This window comes from Botryllus schlosseri, chromosome 9, assembly GCF_051294905.1.
Source record: "Botryllus schlosseri isolate E-star chromosome 9, Bs_hap1, whole genome shotgun sequence".
NCBI lineage: Eukaryota > Metazoa > Chordata > Ascidiacea > Stolidobranchia > Styelidae > Botryllus > Botryllus schlosseri.
In genome coordinates, this window is record NC_137244.1 from 21,003,029 (window position 1) to 21,019,575 (window position 16,547).

The 16,547-nt window shown below is 38.4% G+C and overlaps 1 protein-coding gene across 1 annotated transcript in view; it reads right to left on the reverse strand.

Moving 5' to 3' along the window:
- Window positions 1–12,236, reverse strand: part of LOC145446416 (argininosuccinate lyase-like) — a 130,889-nt gene extending 118,653 nt beyond the window's left edge. The window contains exon 1 of the mRNA XM_080324703.1: window positions 12,201–12,236. The gene's annotated coding sequence lies outside the window, so the exon portion shown is untranslated. The remainder of the gene's footprint in view (window positions 1–12,200) is intronic.
- Window positions 12,237–16,547: the final 4,311 nt, after the last annotated feature.

The window sequence follows — 16,547 nt, forward strand, 5'->3', positions numbered from 1 at the left end:
AACCGATTACCACTACATATCGCTGTACGTATAATCTGTATAGGGTGAGCAAGGAAATTAATCACAAGTAACCTGGAATCGTTAGCACGATGGGTAGTATGCGTTCCTACATTTTCCGAAGATTGTTATCCGTGTATCAACCAGTTAACAAAGGCGGGGGATTACAACTTTAGACGGATTGGTTCTGGAAAATCTAAAGCACGAACCCGGACATCGCAGTCATATCGAAATAGTGCATTGGTATTGTGTGTGTGTGTGTGTGTGTGTGGCTAACCGTCGATTTTGATGGGATGCACCAGAACAAGTGAGTATGCGATTACACAAATGTATCGGAGTCGTTGTTGGTGTATATTTTGTCGCTGTCTGTTGTAACAATATACAAAAAATATCAAATTGACCGGTGTGGTTGTCAGTTTTCAAAACAAAAATGGTATTGTTACCCAGGGAAAAGATAGATTTCCAAGGGAAAACGGTATTGGTACTCAGGTAAATGCTAGTTTCCAGACGAAAAGGGTTTGTTACCCAGGAGAAAATGATTAGTTACTCTAGGTAAAAGTATTTTTCCAAATGAAAATGTATTGTTACACTGGGTAAACGCCGGATCTCCAAAAGAAAATGATATTTTTACTCGGGTAAACGACGGACCACCAAGTGAAAATGGTTTGTTGCTCAGGGAAAAAGGTTTGTTACCCGGGGAAAAAATATATTTCCAAGTGAAAAAGGTTTGTTACCCAGAGAACAAATATATTTCCAAGTGAAAAAGGTTTGTTAACCAGAGAAAAAATATATTTCCAAGTGAAAAAGGTTTGTTACCCAGAGAAAAAATATATTTCCAAGTGAAAAAGGTTTGTTAACCAGAGAAAAAATATATTTCCAAAGGAAAAGGGGTTTGTTACACTGGGTAAACGATAAATCTCCAAAGGACAATGGTATTTCTACTCGGGTAACGACCGACCTCTAGGTGAAAATGGTAATTTTACTTGGGTAGGTATCGTATGTTTAGTGTTGTTGGTATTGTTAAACGTTGTCGCCGGTAGCTGTTGGTATACTATTACGAGTGTGAAAAGGATTTACACGGCCTGTGCAGAGTATCGCGATAGTAAACATATTTTTGGTGCGACGAAACAAGATCCTTGTTTAAATTTTAATGCATTTCGATTACCGAGTTGCTGTACAGTAGAGACGACTCTACATTAGACCGTGCTGTATACTTCGATTAAAACCACAAGACCACATGTAAATCCATTCGCGCAACTCGATGATGTTGATATAGTGTTACTAAAATTAATTATTACCTATTTACACAACATAAAATAACAATTCATGTCGCAGCAGGTTTCTTGAACTCGTGCTTGATGAAACGAATGGTGACAAGTAGGCTTTGAGTGAAAAATAATTATTTAGAGTAGTGACATTTTGTGACCAACGAATGTAAATCGATCATGATATTACAATATATGCTTTCGTCAACATACCGACTTGGCGTAGAAACACTTTCACGTTTTTTGAATAACTGGATTCTCGAGACTTGCTACTTGTACGATGTATCGTTGGTGTGCAAACTATAACGGTCATTTTGTATGATAGTATGTTTTAGTTGTATTGTTGTGAGGACAACCATGTGATGACTCAGCGCTTTTCGTTAGCAAAGTAGGTTGATTTGTTTGTAAGATGTAAGCACCGTGCTAGAAAACATATGTACTCTGTTGTTGGAGTAGTTGATTTATTGTTATGACATGGACATATCCTGAAGGCTTGGTTGGTTTGTTGTTTTACGAAAGATGAGGCGACCTCGGTGTCGTAAATTGTGTTAACTAAACTCGTATGGATACCGCAATTGTGCTGGACTTACACCACCAATCATTGTACAGGTTTGTAGCATGAGCGAATATTTTCGTGTAACATGAATATCTTTCGTATACACTTAGTATGAAATGAGATGTGTGGAACAATAATTAGTGTCGTACAAAGTGTTGTGTTTGATTGCTTACTTTTTATCAATGTCTATGTGATGTTAAAAGACGACTGAGTTTTCATTTACATTAAGCGGAGAAACTCATGTAATAAATTTTACTCATTTGAAAATCGACTCGCGTGAAAATACCGATTAACAGTATCAATATGAGCAGTATGTTATTTTTCGCGATATGCAACCAATCTTCTAAGCATAACTTGTCAAAATTTATCGTGTCATAGAAAAGTCGGCTGTTACGAATTCGAAACAAATGTACTTCGGTTATCACGACAAAGGGAATTGAGATCAACGCAGTATTTCGGAAGTGAATGTGTATCGTTTGGTATGTTCAGCAATCACTAAATGATAAAAATATGAAACTGTGCATACAACTCGGTTAGGTAAACGATACAGTTACAAGTCGGATGTGATCTCGATTTACAGATGACAGCTTGATGATGTAAAGCTCAACCACTCCAGTGTGTGTGTTTATTGCAAAGTATTTGACACAAACAAAATATTGAACGTAGGCCCACCACTTGGTTTCATTACGAGGTGAGTGAAAATTGTTTTCTGTTGGTCAGGTATGATTTGCATTTAGAAAAACGCTCTATGCCGATTAAGCGACGCTGTTTAATATCATAATCCGATGACTGAGTGAAATTTCCTTATGGTTTGATTTAGCGAGTTAATTACCGGCGATTCAATCACATACAAGTAAGATCTTTTACGGGATGAGTATTGTGACAACATATACTTTGACGAATGACAATGGGGAGAAATTTCCGATTTCTTTGGTCGTGAGCGTTCTACAAATATTTCCGGCATACATTTAGCAAGCAACCTACAATATTCTTTTGTTATGGTAATGACTTTCGCAAGTTTGGTTTTATGATTACAATTACTTATTTAAATGATAATTTATGATCACTACTTTGAGTAACAATACAAACACATTTTGTAGATTTCAGTGTAGCGCCTATTGCGATTTTGTTAATGCTATGAGTTTTGTGTATTACTCAAGTCTAGTAGAATAGGATGCGTCCAGTAAAGATATTCCAAACGAAATTGTTGTGTCATCTTTAGTCTTGGTTACTGGAAACAACTACATTTGTAAAAATATTTTCTGATATCCGTAATACACAGAGTGATTTGTACCAACACGGAATATCTTTCAAACCAAGAACATTTCAGACAAGTATAGTTTTACAAATCAATATGTTAATAACCACGGCGGTGAAAAGTTTGTTGCTGTCATAATAACCTTTACCGCAACGCCGGGTCTAATTAACGCGAATAATTTAATAATCAAGTCATGATCAACTATTACATATGTCAAATCCATGTGTCAATCCTTATGTTTACAGCATGATAACTTTCAATGTAATACCGGTGTTCGATCGTATAAAATGAATTCTTAACTACGTTGGTCAGACATTCAAATATCATATACTCAAAACATATGTTAATCTCAAGTCGCCGACACCGAGAAGTAATTACTTTTGTCTTACAAAATATACCACATAGTAATTTCTTTGTCTTGCGGAATAGTAACGACTTTTACAGTTGAATAAAAGTACGAGTTGGTGGACTATGAATACAACCGAACTTGCTATATGGATTTTGGATTGTGGTGATTACTCGCGTAGTCTTGTCTACTTTTCATAAGGATACTTTTTGCTTTGGTTGGGTAAGTTACAAACGGATTGACTTGACAAGGTTTTTTGTATTTTACTCTTTTGTGTATGGGAAGATGTTAAAATGTTGAGACGTAATACTATTTCCGTTCACTCGATTACAACAAAAAAAAAATAACCCGATAGCTTGTTCAAGGTTTCGACAAATAGATTGAAATATTCCGATTTAACTCATCGCGTCACAAGTCGATCGCGGTATGCACAAGTGGTTGTCAAGTTAGAAATATTTACAACAGGTGCTATTTCATTGAATGATTCTATTGTGTGTAGTAACACATTAAAATATCGCGATAGTATTTACTGAAACTGACAAACGGAAAACTCAGTCGTGAATAGAGTTGTAAGTTTCAAGGATTGTTTCAAAGTATAATCTTGAAATGTGACTGGATCAAAGTTAGTAGTCATGTTTGTCAAAGTCCAAATATTTCATTTTGGATTATCTGGATTTACCTTTAGTACATCCCGCGAATGGATTCCGATGCGGTACTATAACATTTTTGATAATAATGACTCAAGGATTTTCAATCAACAATACTGGAATTTTTTGGTAATGCTAGAGTTGCCAAATGATTAGTTGCGTGTTTTTGTTAAGTGTTTGATTTCAAGTTAATAAAGACAATAACTGTGTAATGCACATACTTGTGATTCTTGATTCTTGTAGAGTTATAGTTGGTATTGATTCTATAAGTGTGAAAACAGCGGCGAATGTGCGAATAATTCGATGCGGCTGAAAGTCGGCGTCAGTAATATTCGGGTTACGTTCGATTCAACAAAAACGCGTTAAGGGATTTGTCAAAGGATTAAAGTTGTACCGATTTAAAACATTCAGATACGAATCGACTTGATTTGTGTAGTAAGTTTCATTTCAAGTTGATAAACTAACACATTGATTGAATATTTTCATGGATCTTATCACGCAACTAAAGTCAGCCGCTATTCTGGAGGCGTGAAACATATAGCGATCGCAGGCGAGTGACAAATTGTCGGTTTTCCAATCACCGCCTGCGACGGTTCTGTGACAAACTAATTACCGAAATATTACCTTGTGGGCGGGTATGAGGAATTGCTATGTCTGAAGTATTATCCGGTGAGTGGTCGTTGGATTTTAAAATTATATCACACCCTTTTGAATAAGCGTTCACTTCACAAAGGATTAGGGTTAGAGCGGAAATAAGTGACAATTTGTCGCTATTCAAGTTACCGCGGTCTGTTATTCGTTACTTGTTAAATCTTACCAGCGATATCAAGTTCTGTGACAAACTGATTACTAAAATTTCACCGCGTGAGCGATCGGTATGGTTATGACACCAAGTCGTGAAAGATGGTTATGACCGAGACATTATCTTGTCAGCGATCGCGGGGTTTTGCAAACTATTTCACAGCTATTTGAAGTGTTAATTCGTGAGCGTTGTTATTGTTGATATTCGAATCACCGTCTACGCCGGCTCTGTGGTAAACTAAATACCAAAATATTACCTTGCAAGTGATTCCTAGACTTAGCAAACTATTTCACACCTTTTTTTGCTGAAAGTACGACATACCGCCCGCAGTCTATACCGAAAGTACGAATCACGACCGCACCCATAAGACGCAATAGCCGCATGCGACCCCCGCCGTAAGAAATAAGTGCCGCTCGCCACTCCGGGTTTCGTTTTAGCATCAATAGCCGCTCGCCACCTCCGCCATAAGACGCAATAGCCGCATGCGACCGCATCCATAAGAACACATGGCGAGTCACCACAGATCCCGTAAGAATACACGACAGGCGAATCACCGTCACCACCTATAGTAAAAAAGGCGAGTCACGACCGCCGCGGTTGGCCGTGAAACAATTCAGCGCGCAGGTCATTCGAAATATAGGTCGCACTGCTTAATCCTCACAACAAGCCACGTTTCCGTCTGCGCGGTTATTGTTGGTGACTCGTGCATATTCAACACCACGCGAGAGATACCTGAAAGTGCGAATCACCGCCACGTCCGTAAGAACACATGGTAAATCACCACAGAACCCGTAAGAATACACGACAGGCGAATCACCGCCACCGCCTATAACAAAAAAGGCGAGTCACCAACACGAGTTTTCGCGGTGAGTCACCGACGCAGCCTATACCTGAAAGGGCGAATCATGACCGCATCCATAAGAACACATGGCGCATCACCGCCGAGAGGGGGGTCTAAAAAGGCGCATCACCACCACGAGTTTTCCAGGCGCGTCACCGCCACACCCATAAGAACCCCATTACGATCTGCGACCGATCGACTATACTACTGTGGTCTGCTAAAACAGGTGCAAACCTAAGAAAAAGTCAAGGTCCACCTTTCCAGATTAGGACACGCCGTGGGCTGCTAGATTACGCTATGATGGATAAATGCTAGATTGCGAAATGGAAGTTTAAAACGCTATGATGAGCCATATTTACTGTGATTAAATATTTCATATGGGCGACGATGCGGTGTGATGCAACCAAGCAACCCGCTACTTAAAGAATATTTCCCGATACGTTCGTAAAATCATAATAGCGACGAAAATTCTTAGCTTTAGTCAATATTTATGAAAATAAAATGTTGATACTCCGTGAAAACAGCCCCGAAATTCCTCCAGGCTATCTTCTCCTCGACAAACTGAAGATAGCGAAAAGTAAGTAAGTAGATCACAAAATAACACGAAGTAGAAGCCGTGGGAAATTAGATCTACTTGAGCATGTAGCCAAGTAGCGGAAAACTACTTGGGTACTTCAAAAGGTAGAAGTACTTCGTTACAGATCACCTCTGATCGTGCTCCGCAAAGTTCGCTTTAATGATAACTATATGGCCGTGTTTCCGTGGATTCGTTTCAAACCTCTTCAAATTCGACTTTTAGACATGCTGTTTACGGACCATTTATGGCTGTTTCTGTTTTCCGTCGTTTGAAGATTTATTGCTTCTTTTTTTGCACCACGCTTCTTTAGATTACCACTACCCAGGATTATGACCATATTCGGAATGGAGGGCTCTATCCCGTAAAATCCATAATGATACAATCGATTTTTAACCGCCAAATTCGACTTCAAATTGTATGATTGCATGTCTTCGCAGTGTTGACTGGATAAAAATATATAGAACGACTGGTGATCGACTTCTCCGTCGTTTCCGCCTTTTAAACACGTCTTAAGCTCTTCCTGTTGTGCTCCGTCCGCTAAGTGTGATGTATAGGCTATTCATGTTCACATTCCGATAGTTCCAGCAAAGAGTATATAGATCTCTGTAGATCTATAGCAAGGTCGTTGTTCCGCGGAAATATTGATATCATTCCAGCTCATTTCTTTTCTCATTTTACGCGTTTTAGTGATGCTATGTGCTCAGTCTGTGTTTTAGGGACATCCTTCTTGTTTATTATTACGATCTTAGTTTCAATATCGAATGTAAACAACCAGCAATATCTATAAGTTCTAGAAATCCCTGTAAACAACAATCGAAGCGCCGCAATGGATTATTGTGTTGCGATTATCTGATTGTTGCAATGCAGGTTCAGAGGTATGGTCAAAGTAGTCAATAAAGCAACTCAAGTAGAAGTAGCGACGCAAATTTCTACTCAAGTACGATTAGAAGTACTTATTTTAAAAGCAACCTAAAACTACTTGAAGTAGAATTGACTGACTTTAAATCTACTCAAGTAAGTAAGTAGTTGTTAAAACGGTCGCAATTCGTTCGCAAGGACTGTCAAAAGCTGCAGATTGAGCTATGCGGAAGGTGTAGAGAGCTGATTGATTCATATTAACGCATCCCAGGAGGTATCAATTTTTGACAGAATAACCATTCGTCCGCATCATGTGATGCAAATGATATTGTTGATATTGAAATGCGATACTAATCCTTTGTTTACTCAAACACCCCGTTTTAGAACATATCATGACATGGTGCCCTCCCCCGGCCATATTATAAGACCCCTAGATTTGTCGAAAAGCAATACGGAGAAGTTATATCGGATACGGTGTTAACTTTGAGCGATTAGTCTACGTTGATAAAAAATTTATCGGATCGTTAAAATGTCATATAGTATATAGCTACATTTTCGGAAAACAGAGGCATTACTACAGTTGCTTTTATACTTTATCATAATTTCAATTCCTATATTTAAGTATTGGAGGTTTATCTAGGCTCCTTCTCGCCACCTCATCCGCGTAAGCGGTGTCTTACAAAATGCCTAGAAGTGGGCCGTGCTATAAGTCGGCAGTTATGACGAATATCGGCTTGGTGTTAATGACCATAGTAGTCGACAAACACCATGGATATCACAAAAACAAAATGTATGATCTCCAGAAAAAAAGAAATGAAACTAATTAGAGCCTATGATACTGGGAATTTAAAGAGAAATAACAATACTACTTCCAAAAAGCGGAAAATATATTTTATGTCTTTTGTCCAGAAAGTCTCAACGGCGTTCTGTTAGAACAGGTCGACGCACAAAAAGTCAGACTCCAGTTTTCCAGATTAGGACACAAGCCATGGATTAGATTACGATATGATAGGTATCATTGTTAGATTGCGAAACGTTGTTGGTTTCAATATCGGTCATATCTACTGTGATGAAATATTTCATATGGGTGACAATGTGGCGTGAACAGAACCACACAACTCGCTACATAAAGTATATTTCACCCATACTTTCGTGAAAACATATTGGACACTCCATATATACTATGTACCGTGCGCTGAGCTCGACGAAAATTCGGGTCTTTACTTTAATTAAATGTTGGTACTCCGCGAAAACAGCCCCAAAATTCGTCAGGCTATCTTTCTGATTGGAGGATTACAGTACTTCTACTTGACAAAGATTTACTTGAGTAAGTACTGCAAGTCGCAGAAAACTACTTGAGTACTTCGAAAAAGTAGAAGTAGCCTACTTCACTATACTGACCAACTCTGTGCAGGTAACCCTTATTTATCTATAGTGTCAGATGTTGAGGGTGATTTTTGGTGAGGTTATAGTGTGACATGATAGTGTGACCGACAATACAGCGTAATGGTGAAGCGTCCGGCTTCTTGATCGGTATAAGGTCGTGGGTTCGATCCACGGCCGGGTCAGACCAAAGACCTGATTAGTAACATTGGTATCCATGACTTCCCTGCTTGGCGCTCATGCATTACTGGGATAGCATGGAGGGGTGGTGCATGACCTAGAAAGCCGTAAAGGCTATAATATTATCTGCACTTCCTTGTCCAGCGGCATATGCACAATTGCACATCATGCTCCCATGGTATGCAAATGCACAGATCGTGTGTATGTGTATCGTGAGTCGGCGTATATGGCGCAGAAACATCAAGGACAAAAATAACTACGTCCTTTCCTTCCTTTCCACTACCAGGTTTCAATATATATTTTCGAAATCACCGCAATGCGACTGTGTCTTTCGATCAAGATGAGACTCAATCATGCTCTATGGACGCCAGCTGTAGGATTGGCCTTCTTTAGCTGCCGCGAGATTCCAGCCCCAGCGAAGCGGAACGAGCAAAAAAATCGGCCGTCGCCATTCCATGTTTACATTCGACAGTTTCGACTTCGGTGTTGTTTTATTTATCCGTTTCTCATCATCATTGGTTTATTAGCAATTATATCAGTTCAATACACCACAAAAATGCGATAGGATCTATTTATTTTTTCACCCTAACTCATTTCTCCGGAAGACACTTTGAAAAGGGGTTACCGGTGAAGCATGAACAGACTACACGTGAAACATTTCATATATATTGCTCAGAGGTTTCCTCGAGGCGTTTCGGATTTCGGTTGTTTCTTTAACTTATTGGCATGCCAATCCATGCTATACATAGCCCTCAAGGCATGCCATCCACTTGCATTGTTTTCTTCCGCTCGAATGCATTTATCTTTTTATAGATTAGATTTATTCCGAAGTTTCAATGACGTGATGTTTGATTTCAAAATAACTCCCTCTGGGCAAGTCAGCACATTTCTTTAAAACTGCTTCTAATTAAATCAAATTTCTAAGCCGACAATCTGTCTATTGCACACCATTTCCGATTTATTGCCACTAGGAATGGACTGTGTTTTATCCCGAATGTTTTTATCGCGTTCCAAAACTTTTCTGATTTGGGCCCATTCCAGCTTGCAAAGAACGTCGCCATCGCTGTCGATCGTCACCCAATAATTCATAATCGTTTAGTACACCTTTAATAGTGAGTGTTTGTATTGGTAAGGAGGAGGCGGGAAGTGCCCTTATACCGCAAATCCCTAGATTTGGCGCGCGCCCACGCTCTATCTCCACGTCTTATGAGGAGGTATGGGAAATATATCAACATACCTTTCGCCATACTGCTGCCCATGACTAGGATGCGAAACGACATCGGATCCCATAACTTGACATGTGCTCGATCATGAATTCTCTTCGACGGCCTCTTTTCTGGAATTTGTTGCGTCCTAATGTTACCAGAACTCCCCGACAACTGTGCTGAAACTAAACAACACAGCATTATCGGTTACTGCGCTGGAAAGTGGTGCTGTCGCATTCTTGACAGACCTTAACACACTTCGTGCGACCACATTCCACTTTTCCGGGTAATTATTTTGGCACACCCATTCGTGCATATATATACGCAATACTTACCAACCGGTTGGCTTAGTCGATTTTGCACATTTCGCCTTTGCCAACCGTTTCACGCTTCACATAGGTGTCATAATGACGCTGTAATAAATACTGAAATACATTTATTTTAACCTTCGCTTGCTGTGACTTTTTGACTGTAGAATATCGTGATCGATTTTTGCTTGGCTCACCTGAGGGCTGAGGTTATCAATTCTCCCCCCGCTTCTATCAAAATGAGCAATTGTGTCTATATGCTATAGAATGAGGTTCGGTCTATGTGCTTGTAAGTGTAACCGACTTTCTGTAAACCGCGATGATTGTTCATGGTATTTTCCAGGACAAAAATATGCAAAGATGAATCATAGTTATTTATAAGAAGTGATTTGAGACGATTCAGCATATCATCGTAGCGACTTCCCACGCCAAGATGCAAAACTGAATTCTGGAGAAAATGTCATCAAAATAAGTTGTTTAAAAGAGGGACATAAGATGGCTGTACGTAATTTAACAAGTAAATCGTTGGTTGCAGATTTAAATTGAACAGGCAACATCGTGTACTATTGTCATAATATGAGCAGTTACGCCAATAATAGGTGCATTTTGTAATTCTTTTAATGTGACACCGTGATAAGGATGATACACCTAAATCACCATAACGATTTCACCCGCAAAGTCGAGGACTAAAAATTAACGCGCCTATAACCAACACTACATTGATAACATGGATTATACGGATAATCTGGATAACAATTCCTTGGTGTGAACGTAACTCTATCTATTATGGAACAGATATCGAATATTTTTTTATGTTGTGAATTCCGTCAAACTACCTTCGTCACTTCTGCAAATAATCTCAAAACACCTATTTTATTTATGTCTCAACGTGCCAAACATAATTTCCAAATCTAACTATCGTTCGAGTTGTGCAATATAATATAACCTACGACATACTGCAAAAGCACTTCAAGAGATTAAATTTGATTATCGTATCAGTTCCGTGCATTAGCTTATTGGTCACGACATGATTGGTACCTCGATTAACACTACAACTTATTCGTATTACTTTTATACGACCTTGAAAACAGATGAATTAAATTTCGTAAAGATATTTACAAAGTTACCACTTTAATATTGGAATCTAGGCCTGGTCCTTAAGGTGGGAATAATCCGTCACTGACCATCCCTGGCGAATACTGATATCGCAAATAGCGGCCCGGTCCTTCCGAGTCAATGAATACTTCATATTGATTCCTTCCAATTGCCAATGGTCGCCAAATTCATGTTCAGTCCCAAGTCTGGATTGGCATTGCTTCGAATTATCGACGATGGCGAGATAACGTCCAGTTAGTTGGGACTGCTTTTGCCGCATTTCCTGTCTGCCCGATGAACCACTCGCCATTAGTCTGTTGTCGTAATATAATTCGCATGTAGGTTTCTCGCACAGAACATTGGCTTGCTGATATTCATATTGCGAGCAGAACTGATGAGCCAATGTAATGATTGGATTTAGCTTCTTCATTTGGAGTGCTGTCGCCTTCATATTCTGAAGGCATAGGACACCGGAACACTATTCCTATCGACGGCAACAGCGTTTTTGACACCGTCCAAGTAGTTGGGATGATAACTATTATTACCGCCTTTAAGACAATCAAGATCGGCCCCCACTGTGACGTTTGACAGGACATATATGTAGAAAAACTGGCACTTCAGATTCCCCGTACTGGCCACCAATATGAGAGAGATGAAAAAAAGATGCCTTGGGTTCAAGAAGTAATTTTCACACTGAACATCAATCAATAATGGATTGAGCAGTTTGCAACAGTCTTTTGATGAACTTCAGGCAAGGATTCAACTCTCGGTTCGTTTGCTTCTTCTGTAGAATGTACCAGATGTCCAACTTTAACGCCTGACAGCAGTCAACAGCGACCTTATATGGTCCAGTAATTAACTAGATACTCATTATGTGTATTCCGTCTTAATACAACCAAATACTCCAATGTATGTTTCAACATATAAATGCTGAGGCCTTTCCTTCCCAATATACATCCATATAAAATATAACAACAATATGCCGATAGATGACCACAAAAGGACTGTCATTCGAAGACTAGGGTCAAATATATTTCTATCGTTGTGTTCCGGTGTTTTCCTTTGATTTATTACTTTGTATTGGTGTCTTAAGCTTTTTTATATATTCGTATAAGCTGTGATCCAAAGGCAACATAAGTCCTTATTTAGCACGAAATGGAAACTCTATTCCCGCTGGGGCAGAGGGTCTTGGCTCAATATATGCGTAGCCAATCATGAAGCGTATGTGTAGTATATCAGTCATAATAATTAAACAATCGATACTGCAATAACATTAACACGTGACAATTCATTATGCTTGAAAATATGACTAAAAGGGTTCTAAATTTTCAAGGTAACAAGGCATTAATGTTTTATTCTTTTGTTAGTTATGGAGCTAATTTGGGTAATCTGTTTTATTCTACCTCCCCCCAATTATTTCAAACGTTTACTATCCCATAACTCTATAACTCTGTAAATATTACTTTAGCTTTAGTCCAACGTTTTATTTCATTTCCGACGCATCTACTAACTAGCCTGAGGGCATGGCAGGTTCCGATGTGTTGAAATGACAACAAAAGTATTTTGAAACATGACGACATTTTAGTCCTTATCCGAGCCAATTTTGGCGTAGCAATACAAAACTGCAGCAATTAATAACAATACGTGCTCACATAACTAGCAATAGAGGCATGCATTTACAAATATATTCATAACCCGAAAGTCAATTGTCACATCCACATTTCTTCCTTCAAATAAAGATCACGTAACTCTATTGATTACTCATTGTTCTCAAAACACTCAGCGTTCATTCTGACCAATTTAAATATTGTCACCTCCCAGATCAGAGTCTTTCAGCTTTCGAGATATTTTTGATTACTCGCAATTGCAGTTGAGGCATCGATTCCTCGTTCGCGTTATGTCGTTCCCTGGATTTATCAAGCACCTTCGCTTCACGTCGCATAGGCAAGCTCGACAGTAAACGGGGTTTCGTCTCGAGTTCCGCGACTTCCAATGCAATATCTTCCAAATACTGTTCTGATTCGTTCCGTCGTCGGTTCATCGGCTTTGTGGAGCGATTCCGGCGCAATTTATCACGATGTTGCATTCTGTATGCTTTGCTACTGGTGCAAGCGGCCGGTTTAATCATTATATGATTAAGTGCCATTAGGGATGACCTCCTAATTTCGCCCATCTGTATCCTAACAGGTGATATTCATTCAATGCCCATCAATGGTCACTGGTCAGTTCTGGTGTTTGAGTCTGATAATGGCTATGTCTTTCGGTACTTTGTGTCGATAGTTCATTTCAGTGGTGTTTTGACCACCGCAACTGAGTGCATAATTCATGTGGATACCATACAATATAACATAATATACGTACAATTAAAAATCCATCAATTTGCAAAAGATTCGCAAACACGAAAACTTAAAATAGTGGCGCATTTTTCTGACGATAGATTTGCCAACGTAGTACTAGATGTAGTTAAACATGAACTAATTAAAGCGTAGCCCGCCGTGCTGGCGCAGCTGTTGCATGCAACATACGTTAGCATTTGTACTATAACTGTTATTTGCGAACAAAATTTCTAAACAAAGGATATTATACGTGATAAAAGTTCAAATTACCCATTGCGGAGCGCACATATTTCGAAACATAAAATGATGTCATTTTTTGTTCAATAACATAATAGTAAACTTGCGGATACTTCGATCGGACTGATCGAGCATAAACTGAGCGTTAACACCTTCGTCGTGACGAATGCGTGAACCCTTCGTATCATCATTCAATTTTCGACAAATCTGTTTCGTAAAACAGATATGTGTACTTCAAGAAACTATTGATAATAAAGCACTATTCACTAGAAATAGTTATTAACTTACTCTATGACATTTTGGATACCTCGGGACATGTTTCTTGAATTGAAAATCAAGCCAGGATTAGCTCTCGGATTTAAATTCAAACATACATACATCTAATTCCTTTGGAAAATTCATTTTCACGCAGGTCTCCAATGTTTGGTTGGGTAGCCTATTCACAATAAAGTCCGACGTTTCTTTATTCACTATAAAAGATCAAATCGTTTTATGTAGCCTTGGACAATATTAGTTATGTACTCATACTCGAACCAAATTTGAATCAAGGTCTCCAGATCCAAGACAAGTACATCCTGATCCACAATAAGTAATGTAGGCTACTCATTTCATTGGACAACTCGATACAATTGTAATATCCTCATCATTATATAATTATGCTCCGAAACTTTCTTCATATATCTTAACCTTCCACATTCGAGATAATGTATCCAAAAAATATCTAAATATTTTGTTTTCAAATCGGTTATGCTATGTGCCTCACATCCTGAGATTGAAATAAGATTTCGAATCAGGACGTGTCGTATATATATGTCGATATATTATAGCTGTCGGGGATCAACATTCCAAGTTTCGGAAAAAAATACATAAATACATCTATTGTCATCAGATAACGTCATCTTAACCTTTCAAGTCGAAATTGGCCAGTTTGTTTGCAATTCTTTCGGTTTGAGCAACATTCTTTTAATAATCTTCCGAATCATCTCGAAAGGAAAGCTACCAAACCACTTCCATTGTCGTCACACCACGTCAATCATAATATGATATCTTTGATATCTATAGCATTTTTGCAAAACTAAAAATGACTTTGGAAACATACAATTGTCGTACTCGATGAAATTTGGTCTTATCATGCTTCGCACAATTTTTTCAACAATTACTACCACAGATTAAGTGAAATAGGTGAGGCTTTCCGCATTTAACATTGCAATCTTATACCTATATCACGTAACCACAGAGTTTTGTGATTCCTGACCTGCATTGGCTTTATCATTACGTATTTCTACAGTTGTCTTGTATATTGAACCTTTATTGATAAATAAAATAAATCGCAAACATATTCATTGTAATAATAATAATGAGTTTCCATGGTATTAATTTGATTCTTAACTGAAATACCGCACTACACCGTAATGTAAGGGCAATTCCGTCGTGTCTTTTATAACTTAGTTATTATAGATGGGACCAATATATTAGTAAACTAGTTGTACGAGTAATACATATTGTTTCCCAAATGGCTTGTATCAGTTCCTAGTCGGCATCGTGTGGGTACTGAGCCTCCTTCGATGTAAACTTACCTTCTGACGCTCTTCAACCGCTAAGCCTTTATGGTTTCTTCGGAATTGTGTAAAATAGTATTTGAGTTCATGTTCCTCAAACATCAAGGCATACATTTTTGTCTATCAAGTTAGCTGGACTTACAATGCATGTATACAAATTTCAACTCGCTATAATCACTTCAATAAACCTCAGACACACATAACTGAGTTTATCAGGCCACTACAATAACTCATTATCATACAACTCAGTAACCCTTTTTGTGTTTCTGCCGTTTACGTCTTCATTACTGGTTTTTGACCACAGGGTGCCGCGGGGTCATGAGGTATTATTACACGACTACGGCCAAATATCTGACTAGTTTGAACTTGTTCCGTGCGGATTTAATGTATATTCAAACCGGATAATTTTGCTATTCGGCAGGTCTGTCGCTTTCTCTCAACATAACGTAAAATTTGTCAAGACAGACCGAAGTACGGAGCCTGTGAAAGCGGATATATTGTTATAACACAATTATCGTGCTTTGCTTGACGTGAGAACAGAAGGCAACCACAATAAAATTTCGATCGGCCTTCTTCATTCGTAATATTCACTTTCACGTCATTACATACAACGCATTCGCTCATCTTTAGTTCTAGACTCCATTGATTAAATGATTTACGTACGCAATTCGACGATAAATCAACAAAAATTGAAAGCATTTTTTTTTATATCGCAGCAAAATTTTAATAAAAATCGACATCTTTTTTTTGCATTTTCTTGTGGTATTTCGAGCTATAATAAATTTTTTATATTGTTTTCATGACTTATTTTCATGACGCACCAAAAAAATATATAATAAAATATTTTTGAATATTTTCAACTTGTTTCGTATGTGCACCGATATATAGTAAATTAGTAGTTATAACTATAGGAACTGCAAGGCATGCTATATAAAATCCAATTTGAACACCACAGAATATAGAAAAAGGTAACCTTCAGAGTTCATTTCTTTCTAGCCAGGACCGTGATAGGAAATTAGGATTCGCTATTTCATAATCTGCGTTTATGTGCCATATGCGCAAAGCTTGACTGAATTGTTTCAAACACGTTTAAACAC